Here is an 11,617-nt window from a genome sequence, read left to right on the forward strand (position 1 = left end):
ATATCCCTGTTGTCAAGGGATATTGGCTGAATGAATGAATAAAAGTATGTAAGTTCCATGGCCCCAATGCCTCAGGATCCATATTCCCCTGAATGTAACCCAGACTAAATATAGGCCAGTGTTATGTGTGAAAGTGACCAATCAGACCTATGTTAGGATCTCCTTAGGCCGCTGCCAGAACAACCTCCAAAACACCCCCCATAGCTGTTTTGGGGTCCTTGAACTGTGCAACCTAAAAGAAGGGCCAAGATGCTCAGCTATCAATAATAAGCAGCAAGCAATGGGATGCAAGCAAAAATCACAACATGGCAAAACAGGCAACCTGTGTAAAATCGACTTAAATCCCAGATGCCAGGGAAGATTAAAATTCCCTTTCTTTTTTTTCCCACTTTTTTCTCTTCTTGGGGAGAGTATGACTGGGGGATAAATTCTGTGCCCAGGTCCTGTTTTACCTGCTCTGTTAAAAAAAAAAAAAACCTCTTCTCACCCCCAGAGCTCTTATGAGCTAATTACTTAAAATTTCTGTGAAACCCTTTAGAAAATATAATATCCCTATAGTGATTCTAGTAGATGCCTCAGGAGAGAAGCAGCATTCTCTCTCCTATTTTTATATTTTAAAAGGTTTAACTAAAGCTCCATGCAGTCCCCCTGGAAATTCCCTCCTAAGGTCTGTGAATAAGCTGGAAACAGCTACCAGCGTCTCCGACTTCAGATATTCATTCTGAGAAACAGGTGCAAGACTGGTCCCACATATCAAAGTACAGCATCAGTGTTGATCCACATAAAATTTTCGGGAAGCAGATTTTGCAGAGGAGGTAAGTTCAATATGCGGGGAAAAATTTGGAGCCAAAATCCTTCCCATGAGAAGTAGGGAAGGAATGAAAAAATATGACCTTCCTCTCCCTGGCAGGGCATTTGCTATCCTAGCCAAGCCCTCGTTATCCTGAGAGGGACACTTGCTCACTGCGGCACCCACCCGCAAAAAGTTCTCAGCATGACAACTCACCAGTCTTGCCCTTTGTTTACTTTCTTACTTTCCTGTAGTAGATCTACAGGATCTATCGATCTTCATTACTTTATTACTAAAGGAATGAAGTGCTGACATGTTCTACAACATGGATGTACCTTGAAAACATTGTGTGGAGTGAAAGAAACCAGGTCCAAAAGGTCACATGTTGTATGATTCCCTTTATATGAAATATCTAGAATAGGCAATCTATAGAAATAGAAAGTGGATTCCTGGTTACTTAGGGCTCGGGGTGGGGGATGAAAGGATGGGGGAGTGTTAGCTAAAGGATATGGGCTTTCTTTTTGAGGTGATGACAATATTCTAAGATTGACTATGGTGATGTTTGCACAACTCTGTGAATATCCAAAAACCATTGAATTGTACACTTTCGATGAGTACAGTGATGATTTAGATGATTTGTATGGTACTTGAATTGTATCTCAAGAAAGCTATTACCAAAAAACAAAAACGAAAAACCTTTTATGGCTAGTTTTAAATCATATTATTCTTTATGTAAAAACAATGACATATCAGAAAGAGAAATTAAGGAAACAATCCCATTTATCGTTGCATCAAAAAGAATAAAATACCTAGGAATAAACCTACCTAAGGAAGCAAAAGACCTATACTCTGAAGACTATTAGATGCTGATGAAAGAAACTGAAGATGACACAATCATAGGGAAAGATATACTGTGTTCTCAGATTGGAAGAATCAATATTGTTGAAATGACCATACCACCCAAGGCAATCTACAGATTCAATGCAATCCCTATCAAATTATCAATGACATTTTTCTCAGAGCTAGAGCAAAGAATTTTAAAATTTGTATGGGAACACAAAAGACCCCGAATAGTCAAAGCAATATTTTTTTGGATCCATCTCCTAGAGTAAGGGAGACAAAAGCAAAAAGAAACAGGACCTAATTAAACTTAAAAGATTTTGCACAGCTAAGGAAACCATAAACAAAATGAAAAGACAACCTATGGAATGGGATAAAATATTTGCAAACGATGCGACCGACAAGAGATTAACTTCCAAAATATATAAACAGCTCATACAGCTTAATATCAAAAAAAACCCCAACCCAATCAAAAAGTGGGCAGAAGACCTAAATGGACATTTCTCCAAAGAAGACATACAGATGGCCAACAGGCACATGAAAAGATGTTCAATATCACTAATTATCAGATAAATGCAAATCAAAACTACAATGAGGTATCACTTCACACCGGTCAAAATGGCCATCATTAAAAAGTCTACAAATAATAAATGCTGGAGAGGGTGTGGAGAAAAATGAACCCTTCTACACTGTTGGTGGGAATGTAAATTGGTGCAGCTGCTATGGAGAACAGTATGGAGGGTCCTTAGAAAACTAAAAATAGAGTTACCATATGACACAGCCATCCTACTCCTGGGCATATAGCCGGAGAAAACTCTAATTCGAAAAGATACATCACCCCAGTGTTCATAGCAGCACTATTTACAGTAGCCCAGACATGGAAGCAACTTAAATGTCCATTGACAGATGAATGGATAAAGAAGATGTGATTGATACGTACACACACACATATATACACACACAATGGAATATTACTCAGTCATAAAAAAGAATGAAATAATGACATTCGCAGCAACATGGATGGACCTACAGTTTATCATGCTAAGTGAAGTAAGTCAGACAATGACAAATATCATATGATATTATTTATATGTAGAATCTAAAAAAAAATGATACAAATGAACTTATTTACAAAATAGAAACAGACTCACAAACTTATGGTTACCAAAGGGGAAAGGACGAGGGGAAAGATAAATTGGGAGTTTGGAATTAACATATACACACTACTATATATTAAATAGATAACCAACAAGGACCGACTGTATAGCACAGTGAACTGTGTTCAGTATCTTGTAATAACCTATAATGGAAAGGAATCTGATAAAAAAATACATATATATACATATATATATATAACTGAATCACTTTGCTATACACCTGAAACCAACACAACATAGGAAATCAACTATAGTTCAATAAAAAAATAAATTTAAAAACTTTAATGTAATTCTTATTTTTAAAAATTAATTTATTGTTATTTTTGGCTGCCTTGGGTCTTCGTTGCTGTGCGTGGGCTTTCTCTAGTTGAGGCGAGTGGGAGATACTCTTCATTGTGGTGTGCAGGCTTCTCATTGCGGTGTCTTCTCTTGTTGCGGAGCACAGGCTCTAGGTGTGCGGGCTTCAGTACTTGTGGCACGTGGGCTCAGTAGTTGTGACTCGTGGGCTCTAGAGCGCAGGCTCAGTAGTTGTGGCGCACGGCTTAGTTGCTCCACGGCACGTGGGATCTTCCCAGACCAGGGTTCGAACCTGTGTCCCCTGCATTGGCAGGCGGATTCTTAACCACTGCGCTGCCCCAGAAGATACTAGGTTTTCAGCTGTTAATAGGTTTAATAATAATTAATTTTTAAAAGTTTCCATAGTCAAAACAATTTGGGAATGACAGAGTTAAACAGATTTAAACAGGATCTTTACTGTTGTAGTGGTCAGAGTTTTAATAGGCTGACATGCTTTGTGAATCTCTAAGAGCGGGATAAGAGCATGCATGGTTTACTAAACTGGTTTAATCTTGAAACTTTTCGTCACTGAGCATCGTGCCAAATCAGTCTTCCATGACATTATGCTGGTAAATGCTGGTATAAGTCTCTAACCTCAACAGGAAACCCTGGAAACAAATGTTATTACGTAAAAATTAACACAGGCCTCCACAGTTGAAATATTTTCAATTACATGTCTGCATCCGTTTTTTTTTTTTTTTTTTGCATCCGTTTTTAAAATTCAATCACAAGCGTTTTTGCTTTGTAAGTTCTTTTCATTCTATATTTAAGATCTATAAACATCATGAATGTGGTTTAGAGTAAAAATTCACTTCTTTACTAAATAAGTAATTCTCTGGTATAACTCCACTCGCTTCTGTGAAATGGAATTTGTATTATTTTCCTCCTGAAATAGAAAGGCACTCTAAGAACACATAAAAATCCTCAGTAATCCTACTATCCCTGACCCATAGATCAAATCATTCTCTCAGAATTCCACTGACTGCATTTCTCAGCAAAGATGTATTGGCAGGCTAAACGGGAGAGGTTTCAAGTTACTCAGGCTTTATTAATTTTACAGAATATGCTTTGAAGTACTAAAAATAATAATTAAAAGTGAGCGGCACACTTGAAATTAGTGAGCAAATGTGTGGGGACATTACTCTTTCCTTTCTACCCCGTTGTTCTCTACTGATGACACTACAGAAAATACAGTAATCCCAGCTACATCTTTCCCTCTTCACTGCTTGGGTTCCATTGCCCAGACTTATTTAGAAATAACAATTTAAGAGAAAACGGAAGGAAACTAACGATTACTGAGTATAAGAACTCATCAGACAGAAATATGAAGGAAGAGTCCTCTAGGCTGAGGAGGCCACCAAGCTGAGAAACTTTAAATGAGGGTGACCCCTCTTAACAGGTCTCTTTGGTGACTAAAAACAGGCAGCATTTATAGTACTTTACAGTGTACAAAGCACTGTCATGTGCAATATCTTACTTAACCCTCAAATCAACCATGAGAGGTGAGTCCTCTCTCCCCATTTTACATATTTGGAAACTGGGGCCCAGAGAAATTAAGAAACCAACCCAAGATTCTCAGACAGAATATCGTGGTACAGTGATGTAGCTCTGACATTTCAGGATTCAAAATGTATGACTGCTCTTTCCACTGATACTCAACCAGGAGAAGTTAGAAAGCCAGGCTGGGGGGAGGTTGTTTTTTCTTTTTTTTTTTTTTTTGCGGTACGCGGGCCTCTCACTGCTGTGGCCTCCCCCGCCGCGGAGCACAGGCTCCAGACGCGCAGGCTCAACGGCCATGGCCCACGGGCCCAGCCGCTCCGCGGCATGTGGGGTCTTCCCGGACCAGGGCACGAACCCGCGTCCCCTGCATCGGCAGGCGGACTCTCAACCACTGCGCCACCAGGGAAGCCCTGGGGGGAGGTTGTGAAGGTCCTTGAACGACAGATAAGTTTATACTTTACCCTGCAGGAAATATGATTATTGTATTATCTTATCCAAATGTTTACAGATTCAATATGCTTGGACAAATAGATTAGCCATTTCTGATTCTCATAAGTTCCAGAGTATGTCTAACCCTCAAATGAGTTCATTATAAGGATCAAATATTCTACTTGCTGTTTTTACCCAGTTTTACAAATGTTCATTGTGCAGTTAGGCCAGGAGCTTTTTGCCAGAGGTCAATATCAGTCATTCACAAAGGATACAAATAAGCCCATTTCCTAACTGTATGTCTGTACCTGTAAGTTTTATAATGGAACAGAAAGCAATATGACAGAAAGGTTTTTTTTCTTGACGTATAGTCGATTTACAGTGTTGTGTTAGTTTCAGGTGTACAGCAAAGTGATTCAGTTATATATGTATGTGTATATATATACTCTTTTCAGACTCTTTTCCATTATAGATTATTACAAAATATTGAGTATAGTTCTCTGTGCCATACAGTAAATCCTTGTTGTTTATCTATTTTTTATATAGTAATATATAATATTAATATATATTATTATACATAATATAAAATATAATATATATAATATAATATATTATATATAATATAATATTTAATATATCTGCTAATCCCAAACTCCTAATTTATCCCTCCCCATCCCCCTTTCCCCTTTGGTAACCATAAGTTTGTTTTCTATGTCTGTGTGTCTATTTCTGTTTTGTATATAAGTTCATTTGTATCATTTTTTTAGATTCCACATGTATGTGATATATATTTGTCTTTCTCTGTCTGGTTTACTTCATTTACTATGATAATCTCTAGATTCATCCATGTTGATGCAACTGGCATGATACACCACATCTTCTTTATCAATTCATCTGTCGATGTGCGTTTAGATTGCTTCCATGTCTAGACTATTATAAATAGTGCTACCGTGGACATTGGGGTGCAGGTATCTTAAAGTTTTAAGTCCAGTTTTATGTAATAATTTACTAATATATTCAACACACATTAAATGAGCACCTACTATGTGTTAGGCATCATGCCTGGAGCTGGGCATTCAATAAATGAAGATGACACATCCCTATCTTTATAGAGCTTACAGCCAGATACAGGAAAGCATCCAGGCAAACAGAGTGCCCTGTGATAAACGATATCATAGAGAAAATACAGAGGGGCTTAAGATCACATAACCTAGACCTAGCGGGTGGGGAGGTTTCCCTGTGGAGGTGGTGTAAAGGCTGAAGGATGGGCAAGTACAACAGTGTCAGGACTGAGCACAGGGATTCCAATCCTGACTTTGCATTAGACTCACCTGGGGAAGTTTTTAAACTACTGCTATCCAGACCCCACCCATGCCAATTCAATCTGAATCTCTGCAAGTAAGGGCCAGGCAACGATTTTCATAAACCTCCCCAGAGGATTCTAATGTGTGGCCAGGTTTGGCAATGGCTAACTTACATAGTTACTAACAAGTTTTTCAGAAAGAAAACTACGTGAACCACCTCTAAATTCAGATGTAAGTCCCATGTAAATTCAGAATAAATCATTTAAAAATGATATTCTTAGTTACTATAATGTGACCTTTATCTTAATTATCTTGGAGTTCAAAAATATTTATGGCTGGGCTTCCCTGGTGGCGCAGTGGTTGAGAGTCCGCCTGCCGATGCGGGGGACACGGGTTCGTGCCCCGGTCCGGGAAGATCCCACATGCCGCGGAGCGGCTGGGCCCATGAGCCGTGGCCGCTGAGGCTGCGCGTCCGGAGCCTGTGCTCTGCAACGGGAGAGGCCACAACAGTGAGAGGCCCGCGTACCGCAAACAAACAAACAAACAAACAAACAGAAAACAAGATGGAGGGACAATAAGGTCAAAGCAGCCTGAGCCACTGCACAAAGAGCAGTCACCTTGCAGAGCCACACAGGTGGGCTCAAGAAATAAATGTTTGTTGTTTTAAAGGGCTGAGATGTTAAGATTGTTTATCACTGCAACATAACCTAGCCTCACCTGCCTTCTTATACTACCTTCTCAATCAGGTGCATCCCTATTTTTGTATTTTCTTTCTCTGATTCACAGACTTCCTTTTTTTTTTGGTAGATCTTTATTGGAATAGAATTGCTTCACAATACTGTGTTAGTTTCTGTTGCATAACAAAGTGAATCAGCCATATGCATACACATGTCCCCATATCCCCTGCCTCTTGAGCTTCACTTCCATCCTCCCTATCCCACCCCTCTAGGTCATCTCAAAGCACCGAGCCAATCTCCCTGTGCTATGCTGCTGCTTCCCTCCAGCCAGCTATTTTACATTTGGTAGTGCATATATGTCGATGCTACTGTCACTTCACCCTGGCTTCGCCCTCCCACCCCATGTCCTCAAGTCCATTCTGTGTGTCTACCTCTTTATTCCTGCCCAGCAACTAGTTTCATCAGTACCATTTTTCTATTTTTGTAGGTTCCATATATATGCGTTAGCATACAGTGTTTGTTTTTCTCTTTCTGACTTACTTCACTCTGTATGACAGACTCTAGGTCCCTCCACTTCACTACAAATAACTCAATTTCGTTTCCTTTTATGGCTGAGTAATATTCCATTGTATATATGTGCCACATCTTCTTTATCCATTCATCTGTTGATGGATATTAGGTTGGTTCCATGTCCTGACTATTGTAAATAGTGTGGCAATGAACATTGTGGTACATGTCTCTTTTTGAATTATGGTTTTCTCAGGGTATATGACCAGTAGTGGGATTGCTGGGTCATATGATAGTTCCATTTTTAGTTTTTTAAGGAAGTTCCATACTGTTTTCCATAGTGGTTGTAACAATTTACATCCCCACCAACAGTGCAGGAGGGTTCTCTTTTCACCACACCCTTTCCAGCATTTTTTGTTTCTAGATTTTTTGATGATGGCCATTCTGACTGGTGTGAGGTGATACGTCATTGTAGTTTTGATTTGCATTTCTCTAATAATTAGTGATGTTGAACAGCTTTTCATGTGCCTCTTGGCCATCTGTATGTCTTCCTTGGTGAAATGCCTATTTACGTCTTCCACCCATTTTTTAACTGGATTGTTTGGTTTTTTTGATATTGAGCTCCATGAGCTGTTTGTATATTTTGGAGATTAATCCTTTGTTGTTTCATTTGCAAACATTTTCTCCCATTCTGAGGGTTGTCTTTTTGTCTTGTTTATGGTTTCCTTTGCTGTGCAAAAGCTTTTAAATTTAATTCCCATTTGTTTATTTTTGTTTTTATTTCCATTACTCTAGGAGGTGGGTCGAAAAAGATCCTTCTGTGGTTTATGTCAAAGAGTGTTTTTCCTATGTTTTCCTCTAAGAGTTTTATAGTGTCTGGTCTTACATTAAAGTCTTTAATTCATTTTGAGTTTATTTTTGTTTATGGTGTTAGGTAGTGTTCTAATTTCATTCTTTTACATGTAGCTGTCCAGTTTTCCCAGCACCACTTATTGAAGAGGCTGTCTTTTCTTCATTGTATGTTCTTGCCTCCTTTGTTGTAAATTAGGTGCCCATAGGTGCGTGGGTTTATCTCTGAGCATTCTCTCCTCTACCATTGATCTATATTTCTGTTTTTGTGCCAGTACCATTCTGTCTTGATTACTGTAGCTTTGTAGTATAGTTTGAAGTCAGGGAGCCTGAATCCTCCAACTCCATTTTTCTTTCTCAAGATTGCTTTGGCTATTCGGGGTCTTCTGTGTTTCCATATGAATTTTAAATTTTTTGTTCTAATTCTGTGAAGAATGCCATTGGTAGTTTGATAGGGATTGCATTGAATCTGTAGATTGCTTTGAGTAGTATGGTCATTTTCACAATATTGATTCTTCCAATCCAAGGACATGGTATATTTCTCCATCTATTTATGTCATCTTTGATTTCTTTCATCAGTGTTTTATAGTTTTCTGAGTACAAGTCTTTCATCTCCTTAGGCAGGTTTATTCCTAGGTATTTTATTCTTTTTGTTGCAATGGTAAATGGGAGTGTTTCCTTAATTTCTCTTTCTGATTTTTCATTGTTGGTGTATAGGAATGCCAGAGATTTCTATGCATTAATTTTGTATCCTGCAACCTTACCAAATTCATTGATTAGTTCTAGTAGTTTTCTGGTGGCATTGTTAGGATTTTCTATGTATAGTATCATGTCATCGGCAAACAGTGACAGTTTTACTTCTTCTTTTCCAATTTGAATTCCTTTTATATCTTTTTCTTCTCTGATCGCTGTGGCTAGGACTTCCAAAACTATGTTGAATAAGAGTGGTGAGAGTGGATATCCTTGTCTTGTTCCTGATCTTAGTGGAAATGCTTTCAGTTTTTCACCATTGAGTGTGATGCTTGCTGTGGGTTTGCCATGTATGGCCTTCATTATGTTGACATAGGTTCCCTCTATGCCCATTTTCTGGAGAGTTTTTATCATAAATTGGTGTTGAATTTTGTCAGAAGCTTTTTCTGTATCTATTGAGATGATCATACGGTTTTTATTCCTTAATTTGTTAATGTGGTGTATCACATTGATTGACTTGCATATATTGAAGAATTCTTGCATCCCTGGGATAAATCCCACTTGATCATGGTGGATGATCCTTTTAATGTTCTGTTGGATTCTGTTTGGTAGTACTTTTTTGAGGATTTTTGCATCTATGTTCATCAGTGATATTGGTCTATAATTTTCTTTTTTTGTGACATCTTTTTCTGGTTTTTGTATCAGGATGATGGTGGCTTCGTAGAATGAATTTGGGAGTGTTTCTCCCTCTGCTGATTCAGACTTTCTATTCATATACTTATCTATAATCAGTATTATAATTAATATCCTTCCCTCTTTCCTCCCTTCCTTCCTTTCTCTCTTCCTTCCTTGCCTCCTTAATAGTTAATTTAAAAGGTCATTGAGGAAGCCCAAGCAAGAAGTACAGCAAGAAAGCAGTTGAATGAATGGTGGCCCAGCAGGTTAGAGAATTTGTTGCATACAGGGGGATTGAGCAAATACGTAAATATATTGAGGATTATGGAGCCAGATTTCTTGCTGTCAGATAAAGGAATTAGAAGTATAAAAAGGGAGAAGGATAATGAACCCTGTGATATTGTGTTTGAACTGAATTGGAAGTACTGTTGTGAACTTGGATAGATAAATAGGGAGGGAGGGAGGTGGATAGATGGATAGGCAGATAGTAATATGAATATAGATGTATCTCTGTTCCATTGTAGTTCTGTGCACTGAGAGTTCCTGGAAACTGCAATAGCCCATAGCAATAAGCATACTCAGCATGCAGATCTTGATTTCTAGAAACTATTTTCTACTGACAGTTGAAGAGGTCTAAGAAAAAATGACTGATTTCAGGACTGTGGCAGCAAAAGCACAAGATGAGTATGAAAGGTAATTTAATGTCAGGAAGTAATGAAGTATGCAAAAACTGATAAGGGCATATCAGAAGGATGTAGAAGCCAGTTTGAAGAGCCAACCACTGGGCAAATCTGGGACAATTTGAGATCAAAATCAATAATGATAGGGATGAATTATACTCCATTGAATAAAATATCCTTTTAGTCCATGCAGGTTTAAACAAACAAATGAATAAATGGGAGAAGGAAAACCTCTTCCATTTAGTAGGTTGCCAACTGTTAAACGTAAGAGAAATAAAAAAGAAAATCACCATTATCCAGCAATCTTAGCAAAACTCAATTCAGGCAAGAAATGTCAATGGATGCTACAATTTGTGGGTAAAAGATGACAAACAGAATATTTACATAGCCTCAAAGTTTCTCCTCACGAAAGACTTACAATTATAAAGGGGAAGGAATTTCCCTGGTTGTCCAGTGGTTAGGACTCTGTGCTTTTACTGCCAAGGGCGTGGGTTCAATCCCTAGTTAGGGAACTAAGGTCCTCAAGCCTCGCAGCACAGCCAAAAAAAAAAAAATGAAAAGAAAAATTATAAAGGGGAAAAGAATAGCTTTTCAGTGAAGTAAACTGGTAGACACTACCTTATTCAATTGTAACATTAAATGTAACATGACCAGATTGAAATCATGTGCCACCTGACAGGATACGAGGAGAATTTAGTATTGCTTTTCGGGTATTCCTGCCAAAAATGCACACATAACCTGAATCTAAGTATGAGGAAACATCAGACAACCCTAAATTGAGGACCATTATATAAAATAACTTGCCCATTGTCTTAAAAAATGTTCTAGTCCTGCAAGTCAAGGAAGGACTGTGGAATTGTTCTGGATTGAAAGAGGCTAAAGGGGTTTGACAACTTAAAGCAACAGATGATGCTGTATTAGGTCATTTTGCTATGAAGGACACTGCCAGGACAGTTGGTGAAACTTGACTAGGGTCTCTGATTGATGGATAGATAGGAGATCTTTGAACTATTCCTACGGCTTTTCTGTGCTTTTGAAATTATTTCAAAAATAAGAAGTATTAATATTGTTGCAATGTGAAATTCTTCTATAGACTTCCTATTCAGGTTTACATTATAAAGTGAAAAGATGTGGGAAGTTTGAGAGAAATCTCAAAATATTTGGTTTGGCTATGGTATGTTTT

The sequence above is a fragment of the Globicephala melas genome, chromosome 9, assembly GCF_963455315.2.
Source record: "Globicephala melas chromosome 9, mGloMel1.2, whole genome shotgun sequence".
In the NCBI taxonomy this organism is placed as follows: Eukaryota; Metazoa; Chordata; class Mammalia; order Artiodactyla; family Delphinidae; genus Globicephala; species Globicephala melas.